The sequence below is a fragment of the Augochlora pura genome, chromosome 6, assembly GCF_028453695.1.
Source record: "Augochlora pura isolate Apur16 chromosome 6, APUR_v2.2.1, whole genome shotgun sequence".
Classification (NCBI taxonomy): domain Eukaryota; kingdom Metazoa; phylum Arthropoda; class Insecta; order Hymenoptera; family Halictidae; genus Augochlora; species Augochlora pura.
This window is the reverse complement of record NC_135777.1, coordinates 20,032,278-20,056,729: the sequence shown is the minus strand read 5'-3', so window position 1 is coordinate 20,056,729 and position 24,452 is coordinate 20,032,278.

The following is a 24,452-nucleotide window of genomic DNA, read 5'->3' as shown; positions in this document are numbered from 1 at the left end:
TTTTCGGACAATGTTGCGGGGTACGCGTTTCGGGGCCAGGTGATTTTTCTTCGTCGCCGGCGAGGTCGCAGAAGGCGGGTCTCGGACCGAGGCGCGACGATAACGCGTCGTAATAATGATAACGCGATCGGACGCCGGCGCGCATCGAATTAATTGCCACGTGTCCGCGCGAGCGATTTTCTGGTGCACGCCCATACGGCGGACCGCGTGTCGCGTCGGCGCGCGCGTACCTGAAATTATTTTTCGGGGCGGCGCGCTCGCCGTTACACTTAATTAACATGCGGTATAATGCGAACGGAAATAATTAACGCCGCGCCGGGTAGATTGTGTACCGAGATACATATCGCGGCTATGGGGGCCTGTGTGTACACGGGCGTAGAATCGATTCGATTTACGCGAACACCAGATGATATCTGCCGTTGTCGAGCCACTAAATGTCACCCGATAGAATCTCCGACAAGCGGAACCGAGAAATGGAAACGGGCAGAGGCCCGGTATAGGGGAGGCAGAGAGATCGCGCGGAAGAATCGTCCCGGCGTTTAATTAAAACAATGTGTCTTCATTAGAAACCGCGGGGGTATGCTCCACGCCTCTCTGCCCGGGAAAATCCCATTATGTAACGGCGATTATCGTCGGTCGGATCGGCGAATAAGTCCATTACTTATTAAGCGTTAACGGGCCCGCGCGCGGAGAGCGAATCAAGGTAGGAACACGGGCCCCGGCTATCAACGGGATCGTCGTGTTCACCTATGCCGGCGCGGATCACGGTGATACGTGCGATTGCGCAACGCGACGATTCGCGGGAAAGGATCTCGAGGGACCACGAGCGGGGATGCGGCAGGGTGTGGAGGTGAAAGATGCCGCAGGAAAGTGGGCATTGTTCCACCTGCTAACAGGTTACGCGTGTTTCGCTGGATCGAAACTAGGCTGAACCTCGCAGACTTCTCGTGCGCCTGAAAATGTGCACTCAGCGGTGGATGTGTACTGTGGATGGAGCTTTAAATATGAACGCTGTCGACAGGGTGGAAGCTTTATTATATTTATTATATTATATTTATTTACTTTATATATATTTACTTTATTATATTTATTTGTTTTATATATAATTATTTTATATATATTTACTTTATTGTATTTATTTATATTTATTGTCAATGTATTTATTACATGTTGCACTTAATATACCTGAGTTGATCCAATTCAAATTAGTTTCGTTCCTTGCTATTGTTAACTCTAGCATGCTTAAAGGAGACTCAAAAAATGTTCATAAAATTTTAAACATGTTCTTTTAAAAATTGCTTATATTTGAGTTTTGCAGATACATGACTGAATTATTTAACAGTACTGAATTAATTATTTGTACTTTGAACTGCACTCATTAAATACGACGCTACTTCCTTTCGTCTATCACACATTCTGCACCAATCCTGTCAATTTACCATCCAACATCCACTTTCCCCCTAATCATTGCCCAGCCTATATCCGGCTGTTAAAAAGTCTCGTTCCTAAGAACATCTTTAAAGCAGTTGGTTGAACTAAGTTAATCAGTCTTCCGTTCGTTACAGCTGTTTTCGGATCGGTCGACTTTCGAAGCGGCCTCCGCGGTGGCAATGAAAAACACGGCTGGGGAAACCGTCGGACGATTTTCGCGCTCGACCCGCAAAGGGTTCAAAACTCTCTCGGCGATCCGGCATCGCCAACTGAAATTGCTAAACAGCCGGCAATTAGACGCGCGTCGGGCTCACGGTCGGCGCTCGGAGCCTCGTAAAACCGAGTAGGCACGTTTCCAAACGCAGCGACATCCATTTAGCAGATCGCGGGAGATTGCGGGGTCGGGCAGACGCGAAGCGAAACGCTTGTAGTCGCGGCGATGATAAAAAATCATTTACGGAAAGGGTCGAATTCGAAAGCAAACGGTGTCGAGCACGGTACACGGCCGCGCCGCGCCGCGCCATGCCGCGCCATGCCGCCGCCGCCGACGTCCTGGAACGCTAAGTGGCGGGCTGAAGAAAACACGGAGAGATCGATACATCGTCGAAAGTGAAAAGGCGATTACGAATAGAGAGAGAAAGCGATGGCACGCCACGCGTTTCGCGTGTTAGTGGTGGCGATAGCCGTTACACTTGAAATTGCTCCGGCTGGCTTCTACTGCGCGCGGCGCGGAGCGGCGCGGCGCGGAGCGGAGCCGAGCGGCGTGTAGAAAAATGCGGCATTCGCGATCGGTTCTCGGGACGCGATCGGGCGCGGGCAACCCAGGCAAATGTCAGGTCGTGACTTTCATGCGGTCTACCACCTGCCATGGGATCGGTAAGTGCGTCGTTATTAATGGCGTCCCGATCCAATCGCATCCGGAATAGGCGTAGGTCTTCGATGTTCTTCGATTTTCCACTTTCTAGGCTGGACCTTTATCTCCCCTCCTCCCACTTTCCCGGGCGATCAGGAATCGCGAAACCGTGAAAATCGCTCGATCCAGCTACCATTTCAGTGGAAATAGTCGGCTGGAACAATGCATGCGCCGCTGTTTCCCATACTTTTATTCATTATGTACTTTGTACAGCTGTGTTCCCAACAGCTACTCCGACGGAGATGATTGATTCTTCAAGTGGATAATGTTGACGGTCGGCTGCTTTACTTGTTGTTCGTTAAGAGCCGTTTTGTACTGGGAACCTGGAAATATACGGAGGAAAATTGATGGAGCTCGGCGTTGCACGCCTGTGTGGCTTTTAGCAAATAAAATCGCCGGTGATTTGAAAATTGAACGTTTCCAGAAATATTTTCTCTGTCGTCTGTCATTTATCCCTGGGAGCAGGAGAAGTTTCACAAAGATTCGCACTCTAATTATCGCTTCAGCTGCAATCATTCATTAGACATATTTTACCATATATCCACTAACGAAAGCAGTCGCTTATCATCCGTGATCAGATTTTAGGACTTTCAATAACGTGTAGAACATTGTTATAATATTTTCAAATGCAAGATCGTAGTCGATATAAACGTATAAAGTTAACGCGTTTAAATATGTTTATATGGTCACTATTACAATTAATTCTTTATTAATGCAGTTTCTAATTCTACGCTTTCTAATTTCGTAAAAGTTAAAATTGCAAGAAAATAGGACTGAATCGAGGGCAACTCGAGAAAAGGACGACTTGTCAAGCGAGCGAAATGTCTGCCACTTTGAGTCACACGGATCAATCCCGTTCAAATAATTCGACTTTTGACAAAATAATAGATCAGGCGGCAGAAAAGTGGTAGACGTCGTATTGGCAAATCGGTGTCGATCCTCTGAATCAGAGTAGCTCGGAGCGTAGCCGCGAGACTTTTCCCAGGCGAGCGTGTCTAATGCCCAGGCGCGCGCGCGCGCGCGCGCGAAGTCCCTAGGATAAAATCCATAAAATTTTATTCAGTACCCGCAGCGTTCCGCAATCGTTTGAACGGGACTTTCGAAACCGGCGGGACACGGTTCGATATGTGCGCGCCGATCCGCGTATTGTTCATATCGGAGTAACTCACGGCGTTCCTCCTACGCGGCTTACCTGTTACGAATACCGTGGCAAATAATAAGGGCCGGGGAGCGCGTGCACCGAGAACTCGCGCGGACTTTTTTACGGTCGGCCTCGGGTCGCCACGGATGATCCACGCACCGCGCCCTGTTTTTTTTTCGAGAGATCCCAGGTCGACGAGACAGCCGCCCCCCTGTTCGTTGCGTCACGTCATAACAGCCAAAAAAGGTGACACCCTGTTTTCTCTCCGAATCGAGAACGCCGGGCATCGTGCCGGGCGCGCGCGAGTGGAATCCTCGGGCTCGAGGCGAGATTCGTCGCATGGCGAGCACGGCCGCGGACCGTGAATACCCTCGGCCGCGTGATATATCGATGACACGAGCGTGGGTGTACCGGAAAGTCGACCTCGAGGGAGATTAAAACGGCCTCGGCGACGCTCCGGAGTCTCTCCCGCGCCCAGGCAAAAATCCGCTCTCGGCCGGCTTTCCGCCTCTTTCCGCCGCCGCCGCCGCCGCGGCTCGATCTCCGAGCTGTCCGAGGCAACCGCTCCGCGAGACCGTCTCTCTCGCTTCCGACACGTGACAGACCCGATCAGCTCCGAGTAATCTCGTTTTTTGCCGCGACCGCCGGCCAGGGGGGAGAAACGATTTACGCGACTCCGCGATTCGCTGCTCCCCGGATCCTGGATCCTAGCCAACCTGCCGGTACAATGACTGCCGCGGCCGCGATCGCTAATGAATATTGACCAGACAGCCTTGCGACAGCTCTTGTAATTTTTAGCCGGTTAGGCTTCCTTTTGATCTATGATTTATGGCCGTGCTCGCGCCGCTACGGTCTCCCGAACGTGTCGATTTTACCACTTTATTTACCGGAAGCCTATTCACGGGACTTTTTAATGACTCGGCTGTATGCTAATTTCGCCGGGCAATTTCTTTTTAAATTATGATTAATGATTTAAATAATAACGATCTATAAAATAATGATATGTATATAATAGCAGCGTGTCGATCCAAATAATTTGTATTATTATTGTCATCGTTTCTGAATAATATATACTGCGTAGAATATTTCTAATTTATTTTTATATTATGATTCTTTAAACTATCAATCTTCTTTCGCATGTGTACCTATAAAAGAATTTTTAATAAAATTATCAAGTTATCTCACCCAGCTCCCTTGACATTAAAGCTATCAAAAGGAGCAAAAAGTATCTTAAGAAGAATTAAAACAATGAGAGGTGAAATAAAACACGGAATAAATAAGGTGTATAAAAAATAGAAAAAGCAATAGTCCTATGTAAAAAAAAATAAAATGTTTAAATTGGAAAAATTGCAGCTAATGGTGCAGTACGTGGTCGCGAAACGATGTAAATCATATCTCTAATAGTTTCAATGGCCGCAACGTTTCCCGCGGTTATATTTATTTCATTACGGATCGTTGTTCGCGCAATAAGTGGAAAATACGAGTATTTATAGTGGGGCGCGTGGAAAGTGTGGGCCGGGAATATTGAACGGTAAGTTTCGTTTTCGAAGAAAGTGATTTAAGCGGTCCGGGAACGGCGACATACTCACCACGCATTGAAATCACCGGCAGAGCGGCGGCGGCGGCGCGGCGCTCCTATTAACGTTACGGCTGGCACTCATATTATGTATCCGAATATTTCTTCCAACGTTCGATTTACGACCTATTCCTTTATAGGTATCAGAGTATCGTGTTCCGCGCTATAAATTATAAGCGTTGAACATTTGATACGTTATATATTACGTTAATAAATACGATTCGGAATATATTACGTAAAATGTAGGGGCTCCGACTTTGTTAACACCATTTTTCCCAGTTTACCGTTATTATCGTACCGCGTCTCCCACTTTACGATTTATAGAACGTCGAACGATTTAATTAACCGGGCAATCTCAATTTCAATCAGCCCACTACCAGTCCCGATCGTGTTTTTATCCTAACTCTATCCTCCGTTCTCTGTGATCGATTTCTAACAATTGCGTGGGTCAGAATCATTTCTCTCATTCCGAGAAACGAAGTGTTGTCGTTTGCTAACGTGTGTTTGGTTTACTGACGAAATTTATTATTTAGATAATTCATGGCTTAATTATTAGTGACTTTATTATTTATTTCACCTGTCTTTTCAATATTTCGGCATACGAGTAAAAATGACTTTGTTGACTGTGATATTAATCCATCGCATTAATAATTGTTAATTATTAATATAATTGTATCTATTATAATAGTACCTTTCCTCGTAATAAAATAATAATTAGGTTTTACGCAATGTCTCATTTTTATAGTTCTTTCAAAATTTAATGGACTGAGAAATCTGTATCTGTGATTGACAATTTTTATAAAATAAATAAATCCTGTTCTATTATTTAAAAAATACTCTATGTATACGTGATATGATATACAACCTTTAGAAGTCAAAATGTCTATGTCATCCTTCTCGCATGTTACTGATTCCAAAACAATTTCGCTTACCTCCTCGAAAGAAATCCTCGTCAGATAAGGACCACCCACAGCTGACAAAGCAATCCACATACGAAACACCTGAACCCATTGCTCAGAGGATAGGATAAATACCGTGGGAATCCCGTTGCGGCTAGGCACGGCAGCGCAGGGTAGCTAAACCTCGTCAAGGACATTTTCACCCTATACGAGGCTCGCATCCCCGCGCGAGGCAGGTGTTAGCGTCATCCGATCTGTTGAAGGGGCAGATCTAAGGGCAGCAGGGAGAGCGTGGACGATTTTCAGACTCGACACACGAATACCCCGATCGCTTATCTGCGGCGGAGCGAGCGTAGAGGAGGCCGGTCGTGGTCTGGGACGCGGAAGAAGACGGAAATCGTGCGATCGCGGAATACGTGTGCGGCACGAGAGGGATCTCTCTGTTCTTTCTCCTCCTCTTCTCGTTCTCGACGTCTCTCTCCCTCTCTCCTCGTCTTTCTCCCTCTCTCCTCTCTCTCTCTCTCTCTCTTTCTCTCGCTCGGTCGGTCCTCTCGCGGGCTCCTTCTTCTTTTTCCAGCTCCGGCGAGCGGTTGCGATTCCGCGATTTACGATTCGTTCCCCGCCGTCGCGGATTCCCGAGGACAGGCAGCGCGACGCTTTATCGAGCGCTCCGCCGTAACCTTTCCATAACTATCGCGTCTGTTGCCGTAGATCAACGGTAACGCCGCGCCGCAGCGACCAATTTACCGAGCGACCTCTCGGCCGACCTCTTCCACCAGGCCTCCTCTCCGCAGGTAATACACGTACCTTGCAAATATATGTATATCCATCGCGATGTATAATCCGTGCACGCGTATACATCGCCTAGCCTTGCCTTACCACGGCGAACCGATGCCTTCGCGAACGCTGACGCAACGGACAACTTGTCCACCCTATGCTCTAGCCACCACCGCGCCACCCCTTCGCCGGTTTTACTTGAAACGACGCGCGAATGATTTTACAAAAATATTTAGGGTTGGATAGTGATAGTTTGTTATCTGAACGGGGTCTAGCAGTGTTAGTATTGGTGGAGCGAATACTACCCTTAAATGTTGGATCTGAAGACTAGGTTCTTATGTGCCAATACTTCCTTTTTTTTTTTACTGAATCTGAGCGCGTGATTATGACTAAATGTTGTAGAAGCTGCGAGGAATAGTTCTTAATTTGTTTATAGTGGAACTGTGATAGGCTGTGGATTTTTGCATTTTTTACAAAAATGAGGAACTGAAAAATAAAATTGTGAAAACATGAAGAATTGAATAATATTGTTATGAAGTAAAACAACTTATTTTAATTTAGTTTGCGTTACTTACAATTTTATTTTGCATAATAATTTTATTTTGTAATAATCATTCAATTTCAGTCATTGATAACTCCAAGATACGTGACACTGTAGAAGTATTATTGTCACAGAATTTCATTCAACTTTTATACATTTACGCTACTGAACCATATCTATTCTTCCGCGTATTTCTTGTCATTACGTACTTTATATAACAATTTCCGCTAAAAAGAAAAGTCCAACATCCTCAAGAACGTCTTAAAAACCGACCGTCTCGATCGTAAATATTCTTCGACAGTCGGCTGAATATGGACACCGTCATATCCTCATACGACCGTCCGAAATCGTTTGGTCGGACAGCAAAGATTTTGTCACAGGTTACGCCACGTCCTATTTCGGACTGCACCGAAGTTACGCGCGAATATCCCCACCTCTTTCAATTTTTCCATAAGCCATTATCCAAGTCCCTTGGATCCAAGTGTAAACTTTGACGACAGGTTGACGCTGTTCGAGGCGTATCGCAGGCCCGCTCGTCGAACGGAGTCAGAGGCCGGTCGTCCGGCGTGTATGTTAATTGCTCGAAACCGACGAAACCGCGATCAGCATAATGAAACGGACAATCAACGACGGCCCGGTCCAGGCAGTCGGCCGGCCGTCACGATTTCACATTATAATGCCGCGGTGAGTCCGTCGTGCGAGAGCGGATCGCTCGTCCGCTTCGGCTACGGCATCGCCGCGCCGGTGGGCCGTCCGCGCGTTCCTCTCCGGACGGATAGGCGAGTGCATTAGATCGGGTACACGTCGTCGCGGCATGTCGTGTGCTTTTTTAGTCCGGCGGCCGCACGAGAAAATCTCTGCGCGGCTGCCGGGGCCCCCGATCGAGACGTATGTACACATCGAGCTTTACGATTGCCCTCATACATTAATGTAAACGCTGCCGGCTACCGGCGAGCCTAGAGACCAGAGGGGGAGGAGGTGGAGACGGAACATAGAAAGAACCGGACAAAGACGGAGGACAGAGGCGAGTCGCGGAGAGAGGAGGATCGTAGTAGATCGGAACAGAAGAGGAGAGAGAGAGAGAGAGAGAGAGAGATCGCGAGGGGTCGAATCGGATCGCGACGAGACGCGACGGCTTCTAGTCGATCCCTCGCGGAGCGGAACAAAGAGGACGTCGTAGCGAGGATCCGCGGAAAAAGAGAGAAATCCTCTCTGGTCGCCGGCAGAAAAAGCGCTCGTGCCGGTGAAACCGGGCTCGCGCGCGCGCTCGTTGTTTTCGTCCGGTAGGAATCGATTCGTCGCGTCGCACGCGTTCGATCGACCGACCGACCGGCTGGATCGGTGGGGGCCTCGGGTTCGCGATCGGTAGGTCGCGGTCTGTGTGTCGCGGTACCAGCCGGGATCGCATGGGATGGGACTGTGCATGGTATAGTTGCTCTCTCGGAAGCAATCGCGCGCGCGCGCGCGCGCGAGTAACGACGATATCGCGGACGACAAGAGCCGAGGCCGAGGAGTCGGTCGAGAGGCTCCGGTGCCGCGTTTTGCCGGGCTCCGCGAAGCTTTCCCCCGCGCCGCGGATCGAGATAGCTCCGCCGCCGGCCGGAAGGAGATCTTGCCTTATGCGAATGCCTGTATACACGTACCGTGTGCGCGCCTCTACACGTACGTTGTTATTCGTGGTAAACACAGAGGCCGCGCGGTGAGCAACGGAGAGGGAACCCACGTAGGACGAGGAGCGTACACACGTATATGCAGGTACCGTGCAAGTACCGGGCTCGACTTCGCGAGGAGACGCAGCCCTCGCGACCGGCCCATAAATCAGGCTCCGCTTCTTGCGCGCCGATCGTTTGCCATCGCCGTCGGGTCAGAGGGGAGCTTGTCGACGATTCTGCTCGGCCGTAGTCTTTCTGTTCGCGAGCCTGAACGGTTTCAAAGCTCCGGGACAAGCGGGATACTTTTTTTCCCTTCTTTCCCTCCGCTCTGCGCAGTTCTCCTTTCATCGTTCTTTGCCGCAGCTTCTTTCCACGCCGGCGCTGTCCCCGTCGCTCCCGCGAATCGGTCGATCGTGTACCCTCGGCCGGCATCGTCGCGCCGAAGACATCGCGATGAACCGTTGCCACTGCGAGGGGAACACGATTAACGCGAGAGAAACGGCGCATTAATTAGAGGAAGTGGTTCACGAGAAAATTATAGCCACCGAGCGCTAGCCCTAATGCGACCCCGCGATCGACCGCTGAAACGTCCGTGTACGGGCTCTGCTGTCGTTGCGTCGCGTGATTTCCCAACGCTGATCGATACGATGATTCCGCGCGATCGCTTTTATCACCGGCTGTGGCTTTCCTGGTTTTCTCATCGCGACGATCGGCTCTTTCTGTTAAAAGTCGCTGCTATGGTTAACGCAGCGATAGTGTACGATTGGGTCTCGAACTAATGAGCTAGGTTAATTTATAATTGGTTGGGGAACCTGATTAATCTAGATGACCAAGACTCGATAAAAGGTGATAATGATCTGCGAGGAACGTTTATGTATTTTAACGAATTATAAAAGCAATAAGGATGGAAAAGTTTTATGTCAATTCCTTCCGTAGTTCGTTCCTCAGGTGCTTCCTTTTTGTTGCGTTACGTAGAAATAATGATATCGAAAATGACGTAGAAATGACGTTTATTTAATCGTCCGACCGTAATATACATATTTATCAAGCTGGTACTGCAATCCTCTCGCTTTCGTGGAATTTTCTTATGATAATAAAATCTATGATTTTTCCAAATATCTTTTGGATTTCTTCATACAATTAAAAATTTAATGAAAAATTAATTTCCAATTGTTTAAACTTAACAAAGAACACTTTACACTATCATTATACTATCAAGAATATCACAAAATATTCTTTCTATTTATTGCAAACTGTAGAAGTTTTGCAGATATATGTTTCTTTCGTTATTCGATATAACAACTTGAAAATCGTATAAAATTAATTGTAAATTCTTTGGTATTATACTTCATCCATAATCTAGTGCTAGAAAAATTGAAATAATTTTCTATGTGTTTATTTAGTGCCATATAACATACTGTATAACACGATGCTGAAAGAATTTATAATTTTTCTATGGCTGAATTAGAAAATCTAACACTGTACAATATCGAAATATTCTATACAATACATTTGACCAGTTAAATACATACATTCGATGTAATCCCGGAGGAACATTTTCCGGAAAATAAAGCTAATTGATATCGTAACTATGATTCCTGTCCCCAAAGCTGGTATCTAACATATTACAAAAGCAGCGTCCCGTAGAAAATTGAACTAGAAAATCCAACACTATATAACATCGTAAAACAGTAGAAACTACCCCAGAAATTCTCAATGATTAAAACCGACTGAAATCGCGAAAATGATCCCCGCTGACCGAAGTCACGTCCCGCCGCAGGTTGAGAACCCCGATGTCATCTTCCCGCGGCGGAGCCGCGAAGAGGTCGCTTACGAGAGTGGGGCTCTATGATCCCGTGCGCATAGCACAACCGGTTGTCTTTTCTTTTTTTCAATCCGCACTCTCACCCCGTACGGTCGCGCGTGTGCGTGTGCACGATAACGGCCGAACACGCGGCTCTGCCTCGGTCGATTCACACGCACAATGACTGGGATACTCGTAATTGCCGGTAATATTCATCATTTAATGGTCTCCCCGAGGTCAACGCATCTGGAGACCTCTGCTCAGAGAAAGAGAGAAAAAGAGAGAGAGAGAGAGAGAGAGAGGGAAGCGCCTTGCCCGGATTTTCGAGCAGCAAGAATCAACGACCCGGCCGTGGGATTATTTCCACGAAAAAAAACACGTTCGTTTCTCGATCCGCTCGACCATAGACCCATGGAAAACGATCGTAACTCTTAATGCATCCAGCCGGATCGATCCGCGAGACGCGTGGAACATCCGCGGAATTTTAACACCGGCAAATTCAGACTTTTCCCTTGCTCCTCGAAGCCCTCTCACAGCATTTCCTTCTCGACTCTTTCGAACAAAAATAACACCGCCTTATGTTCTTAAATATATCGATAATACTTCTCAATTTTCATCTCGGATCACCGAACGTTAAGAAACTATTAGCCAAGTTTTTTTCCGTCCGCCCGTTCGTGAAGAAGATTTATATTCTCGGCACATCTTCCGGCCGGCCGAACGTTACTGCCTCCGTCCAGTTCGATGCTCGTAAAACCGTTCATTAGTACGCGGAAAGAATGTTCGAAGGTGATGAAACTCCGGTATCGAGCGCGGCGATGGCGGTGTGTGTCCGATGGCCGGCGCGCGGGCATCGTCGATTAATTATTCGCGGGTACCGCGCGCGACGTCGATCTCTCGATCGGCAGCGGTCAAGGACACACCTGACGGAGAGTCGCCTTCCACGGTGATCCTCCGGTTACCGGTAGTCCCGGCCGGCCGAAGAACCGACCCTCGACCCCGGGGCCCTCTTTCGTTGTAAGTCGAGAACTGGTAAAGCGACGTAGTGGCCTCGGTTACGACAGGTCGTAAGACTACAAGCGTGTCTAATAGGTCGCGATAACGCGGCTCGATGATATCCGCCGGGGCTGTATCGCCTTCGGTGTGGTCCACATAAGGCGCGCGATTAAATGCCCCCGGAGACCTAGCCCTTGCGAGCCGATGTTCACAAGGTGCAGCAGCCCGGCAACGTAAACAGCATGCCTCAGACTATTGACGAATCAAAATCGGATAAATATTACCGTTTTACGACGAACAGCAAGCCGCGTCAGCATCTTCCAGCGCTGCCTCTGTCTAATAACGACGCGCGTTAACGGCTAACAAATTATTTGATTTTTCTGGAACGATGGAAATTGGGAAGTTATAATAACAGAGGATAAAGGATTGGTGCAAAGTGTTTTAGCGTATAATTAAAATTTGAATACAGTCATATTTGTTCATTTTTAAAAAAATTGTTTGGGTTTCGCGTTTATAGATATTGAGATATTGTTGGATAAATTGATGTTGCTTTATCGAAAAGCCATTCTCTTTTCATTTAAGCTTGGTCTTCATTACGTTACTAATATTTTTAAATAATTTTATATCTAATTATATCCATCCCTTTACCTTCATGAATTTTGGAACAGAAACCCAGCTATTGATATGCAGTGTTCCTATTATAATTATTTACAGCTTTTTATTTCTTTCTCTCAGTATTAAAAATATCTTAAAGTTAACGAATAAATTTTAGTATACACTAAAATTTGAATTTAAACAATTTTCTTAGCATCTCTCATAACACGAAATCTTTCAATTCAGTCATGACGAATATTCGCGTCGAAGACAGCCAACTGGTCAAACAATCTATTCACGTATATAAATAATTTTAATCCACCCGCTTGAAAAGCGTGGTTACAAAATTATCGCGAGCCAATCGATAGAATTGTTTCAACGAAATCAATCGACAAATGGATTTTTCTTGGATCGCGCGGCAGAAACGAGAGTGAGGAACGTCCTAAGGGGTCAAAGGCGACCCACGCGCCGCAGACGGAGAGACAGGAGAGCGGGGCGACGGCGTCCCCGATACGGTTTCGAATAATCTTGGCAATTGATCGGCGAGTCCCGGGCGATTAAACCGCGCGTTTTAATGCTGCCCGGCGGCGAGCGTCGCTTTCATAACTTAAAACGCCGACCCGGGGGCCTTCCACATTTTATGATAATGGCCCCCGGTAAATTATCGCCGCGCGAGAAATGAATTTTCAGAAGCGATCGGGCTTAAAGTACGCCGGCCACGGTGCGCGGAGAGAGGCCCCGGTAACGGGTCGCAGATCGGGGGCCCCCGTTTGCATCGTTAAAAAGGGGACCGTTCTCGCGTCACGACGTACCGCGACGTCTCCTCCGGGGTCACCGGGCGTCCACCGACGACGACGACGCCGCCGCCGCCGCCGCGGGCAAGGCCCGGGAAAAATGTCGCGCAGGTGTTATCAGCGATCGCCTCGTAAACTTTTTACGTTTCTTTTAAAGCGAAACTTTCGAATTTGCCGGCCGTGCGTCGGCGGTGGATTTGCTACTTTCGCCAGCGGCATCTTGTAACCCGGCGTAAAATCGGCCGAACGAATAGCTATTGGGAAACAATTCGATACGCGCCGACAATGAGAATAAAGTCGACGGAAACGGGCGTATCTCATCCTCGTGGTCTGCGCGCGGCGCGAGCCCGCGCGCGTTCCCGGCCCATTGGAAATCATCCCGCGTGCCGTTAAGTATCCCTCGTTAATTCGGCAAGTATAATACACCGATTAATACGTCCGCCGTTCTTAACATCCTCGTAAATTCTCGATATGGTTATAATTTTCGTGGTTTACGCGGCGGCGCTCGGTTTAATACGATGGTAATTACGATAAGAAGCTGTAAATTATGCGGGGTTGTCTCGTTACCAAGCACTGTCCGCGGTTTGTTACAATTGCCTCCAATGTTGTGTTTTTAACGGTTTCGGAAATTTATCGGCGACTGTTACGACCACGAGGCGGCTTCTTCGGTTCCTAACTGCGCAGCTGCGCCCTACACGGAAGTTTCCGTTCGTTCGACATTTTGAAAGGACAGTCGCGATACTGTCATCTGTTCGAACTGTATTTTATTATTTCGTATTTTCGGGCTATAAATTAATAGCTGTAAGAGCGAGATGGTAACACTGAGTCTATCGCGGCGGTCAAAATGACCGATTCCATAATTGTCGCTTTAAAATTGTCTTTGACGAATAATAATATTTATTAGTCGTTTTTTATAATACATAAAATATTAGTGAAATTTCGTAAGTTTAGTATTAATAATTTTAGAACACTTAAAGCAAATTCAGTAAACTGAGGATCTCTATTTATAACGAAAAAAATATAAGAAGTATTGAAAGAGCGAATATTTCTAGAACATAGAAGTATAGTTATTTCAATCAATTAATAAATTAAAAGAGTACAAATTTCAATAAACGGAAAGAGTAAAAATTGCAAAAATTGGAAAGACTGAAAATTACAAAAATTGGAAAGACTGAAATATCTGAAAACATTTTAAAATATGAATTAAAAGGACAGATATCGCAGAGAATTGAAGCAGTAAATATGTCAATAAATTAAAAGACTAAATATATCAAGAATCCAAAAGCGTAAAAATTACAAAAATTGAAAAGGCAAAATATTTGAAAACATTTTAAAATATGAATTAAAAGAGCAAGTATTGCAGAGAATTAAAACAGTAAATATGTCAACAAATCATAGAAGCAAATATTTCGAAACAATTCTTCGTAGAGTCGGTGTATTTCCACACAACCATGCGACAATTTTCCTGACCGCAACATCGACCGGACGAAACGGGAAGGAACGCGCGATCTCACGAATTTGACGCATCGGCGAGGCTCGCGCGCCGCGTTTTTCCACGGCCCCGGGGAAAAAAAGGAGCGAAGCCGAAACGGCCTGCGGGGAGAAAAAGGGCAGGAACGCCCGTCGAAACTTGTTTTGGCGTGTGACGAGCGCACCTTGACACGCCGGGTCGCGCAGGAATTCGCTGCAATCGCGCGAGCAAAAAAAAAAGTCGCTTTTCCTATAATTGGCACGCGACCTGCGCGCCGGTCGGTTCCCCCCCGAAGGCGTGGCGTGCGAAAGTGCCACGTGGCGTAACACCGGGGGCACACAATCATAATTGCACACCGCGTGGAAACGAAGCCTCGCGTGACACTGCGCGACGCTTCCTTCCGAGACGATGGCCCACCTTGTGCGCGTGCGTGCTCGCGTGCGTACGCCGCGATGGAAAACGCACGATTACACGTTACCTCGGACCTATGATCGTTGCGCGCTGTTTGCCCAAATGCAGTCCGAGACGCGGAGGAAATTTCATGGGAACGTTGTTGGTTTAGAGAATGCAATTCGTTTTGCACTGGTAACGTTTTCGCGAGACATGGAAATGATTTCCAGCGGTTAAAAAATGGGACGCACTGGCAGCCTAAAAATTTTATATTTTTACTTAATTCTTCTCTATTTTTACTATATTCAGTTATATTAAAATTAAATAGTCAGTCTGTGCTAAATCAATGCTGTGTTATCAACCCTTTTTACGTTCTGCTAATCCTAATAAAATTAGGGAGTATTAAATGTCACCGAGTGATCCATTCGATAATTTCGAGTGATCGACTTTAGTTCAGAAAATTACGGGTGCGCAGGTCAAGATCGGAGCATTTATCCTCCACGCTCTTTGACAGAAAATTGTGCGATCTTTTTCTCAACGGACGGTGCTCGTCGCTGTCGTAAAAACGTATGAATTCTGCCGGTGTTTCCGAGCCGAATTGAGTTTCGAGAGTGCGGCGAGAATGCGGCGTGAGTGCGGCGATCGTCTCGGAGATTCCCGAAAGCGAACCGGACCGGGCACAATAATTCGCGGATTAAACCGCGGTCCCGATTACGCTTCGATTACACGCTCGCCGGGTTCTCCTCCATTTAATCCGTGGATGAGAGTTTAATCTTAACCGTCCGAGCGCCGGGTACTTAGGGTTCCTTATTTCGCCTCCGATAAACGAAACTTAATATTGAATATATACTTCGGCGAATTCACGCAACGTGTACCTCCGGAAGCTCGTATAGTCGCGAGTCGTAAAGTCTCGGCCGAAATAACCGTCGACGATTGTTTCTCGGCGAAAGCGTTACGATAAACTCTTGTCAGATGAATAATTTTGTATGTACGAAGTGACGCAATTGTAATTGAAATTATAGCGATCTCGAGATTTTTATTCGAGAGCTTGATTCGGGGGCTTGCATCTCGAGAGATGAGAGCTTGCATTAGAAAATTCTAATTGTTTTAATTGGTTTCATAGCAAAAGCTTGAATTTTGTGATATGTGCTAAATAATAATTAAATATTTTTTCATACATGTCAATACATAAGAGTATGGAATTACTAACTTACAATTAATAATTATAATTGTATCACTTCACGTCGAAAAAGTGCCAAGTTTGACACTTTCCATAGAGATGCAAATATTTTTTATACGGTGTCGCAAAGTACCTTCCCCCATATTTTAAGGGCAAAATGAAGTCGCCACGATTCTCCTCTTAAAGTTAGAATCGTGCCAAATGAAAAATGAATAATTTCTCTACCGTCTCGCCGAATGGACGAGTATCCCCTAACCGAGATAAATAGCGCCGGGTGGCGCATCCCTCCCGTAACTGTAGTTCGTGGTTCCTCAAGGAGCCGTCCGTTCTCGATCACGGCTGCGAAATAAATCGGCGACACGGTCCGCGGTTCCCCTATGTAACACCTTTCAAGGAGGGGGGGGAAAGGGATTACGGTCGCGCAGGGTGAAAAGAGAACGCGAGGCGGAGGGTTGGTTGGTCAATGCCGCGACACGTTCCGTGCTCTCCGGGTCCCTCGTACAATCGTGAATCCAAACGAACGGCTTTTGAAATCGGATCCGCCAGATATTTCTCGACCCGTGGCCTGGGCTACGGGGCCCCGCGCAGGGGAGAAGGACGAAAGCCCATCGTCTCAGTTACAATTTGTGTTCGCACTTAAAAGAAACATTACCTGGTGGGACCGGGTCGAGGATAGCGCGGACGCCTCGTGTGTGGTCCTACATAACGCCCTCGACCGTATCTCGAATCGTTCGTTACCGATTCGATTGGAGCCGTTCGGAGCCACCTTTCCGCCACGGTGGAGACGATCAGAAGTGCCACTTAAAAGTAGACTTCCTCCCACCCTTTCGCCGCCTTTAATTTCCACCCGGGGGATCGACCGTGCGACCGCTGCGCTCGATCGGTCGTGATTCGATCCCGCGTGTCCTGTTTCCTGCGAACTGTCGCACTAGAATTCAGAAAACTTCGGGCAAAAGATTGTTTAAAGTTCTGGATTGTTGTGCAGGAAATCCGTAGATTCTATAGCAAAATTATAGATTAAAGTATTTAATTTCTAGAGTAATGTATTTAATCCTTAGAGTAAAGCATTTAATCCTTCGCAATCGAAGCCATTTTAACTGTAAATCAGAAACTATCTTTCCGGCTCATAGCATTTCCATTTTACATAACAAAGTGCACTATTATGCATACGAAACTGATCTTTCTGACTCATACCAACGGTTCCACTATTTAACAATTTTTTAAAGCTAAACATTATTGCTATAAATAATCTTGGGACGTAATAGAACAATTTTAATGGCTCACCACTGACTCACCACTCACGTGCAAAGGATTAATATTGAATGACCTAATACTTTTAGGTTATGTCTTAACTGATCAATATTTATTTCACAAAGACATTGAGCGTCGAAAATTAACCCCAAAATCACCAGCAACTCTTAATAATTTGATCAATGGTAATGGATCTAGAGAGATAAATTGATCATGGTGAATGTCCCCTTGAAACATTTTAACAAAATTTAGTTCGAATATATCACGGTGAAAATAGATATTGAAAACTCGAAATTAGATCTACTAATATGTAACAAAGATTTCGAACAGAATTTATGATTTCAGAATTCATATAATTATGAAAGTATTCGATTCTATTAATTGGAATAAAATTGTCCATTCCCAAGATCAATGTTTAACTATCGAATAAAATGCAAAAAGGTCGACCAATCGTCGCAGCTGTATAATAAATCATGAGACAAGTGCTTCGATAAGGGACTCTATGAAAATGTATAAGATACCAGGTTTTCAATCAAACTGTCCATACCTTACTGTCTTTAATACGGTACCCAAGACTGAAAGATAAAGAATTGCGCAACGAGATAATAGAAAGGTGTTTACTTTCGCCGCGACTGTCGTTGCAAGCGCCGTAGATAATTTATACATTATTTTCAAATTGTTTCCCCGGTTATCCAGTAACTCTCCTCCCTCTCTCTATATTAATTTCTCTGGTCGGCCATACGTTACGCGATTTTCTAGCTAGGTCCAGCACCGGCGGGCAGATAAAGGTCCTGGGACGATCGGCGGAGTTTCGCCGCGTTTCCGCGCGAAACCGGGCGCCGCTGATCGATATACTCGCGTCGGCAATAATTCGCCGCGCGGAATGCAATATGCGGGTTACGTGATATTTCAAACGACTACCCACTCGGATCGTCGAACCCGCGTGTTTAAATCAAACGAACTCGGTCACGGAGCGAGCGAGTGATGTCATCCGGAGAGAAGCGGACGCTTAGAGACGGAGCGTCGGCGTTGGTATTCCAGCTAAGCGCTTCTCCGATCTGCTCTTCTTTTCTTCGCCTCTCTTTTTAACGGCTCACGGTCCGGTTCGCCGTGTCAACCGTGCTTACGCCAGCCGATCGTGGCTCACCTCGTGGTTTTTATGAAATTCACGTTAGTTGCGAATGAGCACACAACGATGACTGATGACGCTACCGAAACCACGGATTTGAATAATCCCGTGGATCTTGTGGACGACGTTTTCCGTGAAATGCTACATCGAGGTCACTCTGGTCTGATAAATCGTATTGCGTTGGCTGAAAAGAAACTAGTCATTCCTCTCGTTCAAGGGCATACAATTTTTAAGTCACAAGCAAAACAGTACCATGGGACTGTGAATACATTATACGTCGATTTTCTATGTCGATTAAAAGGTGTTGGAACGACGCAACATTTTATTGACACTAAATACCGGTTCAAATGCTGGTCTCAAAGTTCACAGCTTAAAATGTGAATATTATTCGCTTCATTTAAATTGAAAATAAATTTAGTCTTCTGATGTTAAAATCTAGAAATGAAAGTGACTGTGCAAGAATTAGAAACTGTCGCTTTCTGTTAGGAAAATGATTGAGGACTAGAAAGTGAAATAAATCGAAGGGTCAAACGATCGATAAATGTTGAAACGATACCTTTGTTGAAACTTACATTGCAATAAAAATGTCGTGAAGTCTAAATCCCATCTCGTGGTTCTTATAAATTTATTTAATGATAAAAATCACTGTGTATTCATATTTCTAATCCACCTACTGATGATAAGATTTAATTTTAATTTTCTCTGCAAAAATGACTAATTCACGGTCTAATTTTACTCTCCCGTGTCGACAGTTCCTCTCGAAAATCGAGCGTCCCACCTGGAAATTCGAACGGCGACTTTCTCGGCCGTCATCCTCCCGTCAGAGATTCCAAAGATTTTCGGGTGGAGGGGAGGGTAGGGGAAAGGAGGTAACTTACGGCTTCCTCCGCGCGAGCGTTTACGCCCGTTTTTACGCGCGAAGCGGTCCCCCCGGATTATTTACAATCGTGCGATATCGATCGAGATATAAACGGGGAGGAATGCGACCGGGGGGAATTCGGCGTTGAACCCGAACGCGCCCCGAGAGATCGCGTCCGAATCCGCAGTTTTATTTGCGGCCGGGGCCCGCGCGAGCGCCGCTCGTAAAACTCGCGCGATCCGCGCGCGACAGGCCCCTAAACTCGCTTGTCGCTCGTTACACGGCCGAGCGGTTCGGTGTTCACCGGGGATAACAGACCTAATTGATGGCGGAATAACGGCGCGAAATCGCGGCCGAATTTCGCGGGCGTAATTGTGGCGAACGTAATGGCCGCCGGTGTCGATAAACCACCTCTTCGTCCGCGGACGAAACAGCACGCTTGATGGTCGAACATTCGGCCGGCGCCTCGGGGAGGTCTGCTTCCTCGTTTCGATAAGCTGGTCGATTATGACAGTTCGAAGGAGCTGTTGAGAAAAATTGAGTTCTTTTTAAATGGAGGTAAGCGCGGATCAATGATCGAAAATTGTTTTTCCATGGCTGGTGTATTTTATCAAATATTGTTTGGTAATTGCTTTTTTAATGATTATAATTGACGATAGGATTAATTATATTTGTCTTTTTTCTTGTTATAATGGTTGGCGAATTTCGACACTTTTAACGATAGTTATTAAAATTACTGATTTAGTGAACAATCGTGAGTAGAACTGATAAATGTCCCTGTAGTCTTCTGGGAGTAGCTGTTTAATTATTTTGGACAATTGGATTTATGTAGGCGTTTATTCTACGCTGGTGTGATTTGGCATACCTAGGCAGTTGCTTCTTCGATTGAATAAATTTTTAATGTTTATCTAATGTCGTCTTTTCTTACGAGTCGTCACGCTTTTAAATTAATCGTAATATTTTTCGTTAAAACTTTCCTGACTTTCTACTAGGTTGGAACCTATGAAACGGGCGTCAGAGCTGAACAGAGACTAAACAAAAACGACCGTTTCATAGTTTCCAACCTAATATATTGGTCTAAAAAGATTTAAAAATCGTTTCATACAGTTATACTCTACTATCGACTCTTCTCTTTAAATAACAGTCAAATATACCCAAAAATTGTGAACATCTATTACATCATACCAGTAGCATAAGCGTCTAGCATTCATAAAAACATAAGGAAACGAATTCACATTACATATTTTTTTAAATCTACGCACGCAGGAAACTCTGTGTCAGAATCTCAAAATTCTCTTCAAAATATATACCATTTCAAAAAAGTAATTCGTTTAAGCATTCCTAGATATTACCATATTTAGAGTGTCTGCCGTCAGACGAGTATATCGAACGCAGCTGGAAACCATCGGCCCGGGCAATTAATATGCCCGGGTAATATATGCAGCAAAAATCTTGCAAAGCAAATGCGCGAAAGTATCGTTGAAGAATTTCTAGAAGCAGCTATCCGGGTACACCGAAGATTTCGTAATAAACTAGTTTTTCGTCGCCGAGCCCGCTCATCGAGCGGAGCGGACCCGAGCGGCGAACGTGCTCGAGTTACTTCGAACCACGGTGGCTACTTTCTGCTCATCGCGGTTTTTTGTCGAACGAAGTAGGCTGTCCTTTCGCGGAGAGAAGTCTTTTTCACGGGGCTTGATTGCTCGATACTTTTCTAAACGAGGGGAGAGCTCTCGCGGCCCGACCTCATTAAAACGCTCGGCGCGCGATCGTTTTCTTTTTCGAAGCGGCCGCGCATTGTTGACGTTCGACCGTTCGCCTCCTTCCGGTCTCATCGCGACGCCGCTCGCTCGATGGGTTCGTTAAACTTTTCCGTCGTTTCATCGAACCAGCGTTTTCAACCTCGCGTCCCGGTGACGCAATTTGCGTTCCTCGTTTCGGAGCGGGCCCCCAGCGCGACACCGGCGGCTCGCGAATTTTTGTTACTCCTTATTTGCCGAAAAGATTCCCCCGGAACTTTCTCTTCCCGCCGGGAGTACACCTAGGTATTTATTGTCGCGCGTCGCTTTTACGCTCGCCCGGTCTCGAAAAGGCGATCCGCGACCGGTGTACGGTCATGCTAGTTTTTATCGCTCGGCGCTAAAAGTTCCTCCGAAACGATTATGCCCGATGACTTTATAACTGGGGGGGGGGGGGGGGGGGGGGGCGGTCTTATTTCTACTCGAATCGTAAACCGCACGGCCGCCCGCGTTTAAGATCATCGTTTCTCTCGGTGTTTATCGCCGCGATTATATAATGCTATTTTCGTGAAATCCTTTGACAAGCGACAGTTTATTAGTTGCCGGTGGATCGCTGTTTTAAAAGCTGAAATAATCGTAGCGTTAACTTTGAAAATTTCAAGGAGCGTACGCTGCAATTATTAGGCTAGATATTCTACAATGGTGTGAACAATTCATTACTAAATATATTAAAAATAGAGGTGCCAGTTCTATTTAGTAGGAGCAAATGTAGTAAAAACGTCCCGTCTTTTACAATTTTTTTTTTAATATTATTTATTAGAATGTAATTGACAGTGGTATCATAGATCGATAATAGTACTTGAGGGTTGACTCTTCGCACTCAAGTGGTGACTCCTAGGAACCATTATAAATTATTCCATCGCGTTTCAAAATAATTTTTATAACTAATGAGATTTATATATAAAAAATTGTTAAAGATGAAACTGTTGATACGAGTCACAAAAATCAATTTCATAAAATGCACTTTGTCATATGGAATAAAAATGCTATAAACCAGAAAAGTCATTATAGATATAGTTAAAAAGGCTCCTAGCTTAAAGGGTTATTAATTCAATTTCGACAGCAATCTACCATTTAAAGTATTACAAATTAGAGGAATGTTCTATGAGCCCCAATTTTTATGTAACTATTTTCCCGACTTGGTGGAAAGGCTGCCGGAAGTGGTTCGTCATTACAGATACCATTTCCCTTCATCTTGAATAATTCAGCGTAACAAAATGAACGCGTCCCCGGTAATTGCGGTATTATATAAGTGGATGCGTTTTAAAATGGTACTTCGTAGCCAATAACGAGATCTTCACCGTGGTAGTAACGACCGCGAGTGACTTTGTAATCCAATATGGACCCTGTATCTCCGTAACGACGCCACGTTTCAGCCTAACTTCCCCGTGTCCCGGTTACTTTAATATCCATTAAGATACACGCGGACAGGATATCGAGACAGCACGCGTTCCTTCTGCGTCGCTCGACCTTCTTTTACGAATAAAACCACCAAAATGTTGCCCGTTGTCGAGAAAATGGCGGCCGTGTAAAGGACGTTCCATCGGCCGGCCGCAGAGGGTCTAAAAGCGACAGTTGTTAATTATTGCGCCTCGAGGCGGATTATTCCAAGATAAGCGAAATATTTCGCGAGTCTGTTTGTTATTGGCCGGGGCGATAAGAGGCGACAATGGGCGGTCGCGAATAAAAGGTTGCGCCATCGAAGCCTTCGTACAAATTGGTTAATAGAAATCGGGATTGTCTTCGATTCTTTTTTTTATTTTTTTGGAATGGAAAGAAATAGTGACGATTTTAATGATGATGAGACAAAGTTGACTATGATTCGTATTTTTTTACTATTTTATTGGTTTATTAGGATTTCGATCGGACAGTGATGACGAACAATGGTTTCAACTTATTTTTGTGAATAAGTCACTTTCTGTAATTCTTATGTATCATCTTTTCTAATTCTTATCTTAATCTGTGATTATTATGTATATATTATTTAATAATGATATACCTATTATTATTATATATATAAATTAGAATATCAATTTTGATATGACGATTTTAATTCCAACATTTTTAAAATTGCTTACAGACATCATTGATGAGTTCTATTTGATACTTCAACCTCGAATTTCTTAAAAATGCGTAAACAGAAGTGCAAATTTTTCCATTGGATATCATGGCTGACGTCATACTTCAAGCCGCGAATCTTGCTGGAGCACGTCCTTCGACGACTCTCGCAAATTTTTCTGTAAAATTACATTATAAAATGCTCCGTCGTTAATGCGATTCCATATAATGGGTTCAAACAATAAATCCTAAAATTGCATAAATTATTCTCACATATATCTGAGTAATCATTCATAATGCTTTGAAACTTCGAACGATACTCGACGTCCTATAATATATAGAAAATGTACCACATTGGCACCTAAATACTTGGAAAATTGAACTTTATCGAACTTTTCGAGGAAAGGTATCGCTGTGCGTCACACCGCGAGTTACCTGTGACTAACAGAGAAAGAAAGAGAGAAAAAAGAGGAGAGAAAAGAGGAGAAGGAAGAACCGGGGTGAGGCGAGGCAGCGAGAGGCAGAACGATCCGCGCCTGTTTCGAAATCGAATTATTTATTCCCGTCGCGGTGCGATATTGGGACGACCGATCGTAAAACTCGAGGCTCGCCTGATGGATCCCAGTGTCCTCGGGCGCTGGTAGAGGTCGTGGTCTGCTTCGGATAAGGCCGGAATTGATGGCGGAATAACGGCGCTAAATCGCGACCGAATCGCGTATAATTAGGCTGCGTTACCGCGCGTGTTCTCTTCGACGGGATATACGTGTCAGCCTCGCATAGTCACGCACGCGCGGACACATATATCCGCACGTACACAGAACGAAAGAGAGCAAGAAAGAGCAAGACAGAGAGGGAGAGAGAGAGAGAGGGAGATGAACAGGTAACGCACGGCGAGACGGTCCTCGTGTCGGGCCGCTTCGAAGCAGCGCGAAGTAGAGATTAATAGCGAAATTATACCATTAAGTAGATTTTATATGTATCCAGTCGGCGTAAAAAAGTCACCAGTTCATTTGCATGCCACGTGGGAATCCGTCCGGCGGATTATCGGCCGATTTATATGCCGCCATTAAAAAATCACGGTCTGGCCGGGCACGGGACGGAAACCGGGACGAACCGATACGCTCTCCTGTCCGCGAGCGTGGCTCTCGGAGCGTTTCCGAGACCGTTTTCGAGGATTCTGTCTCCGGTGTTTGCGAAAGCATC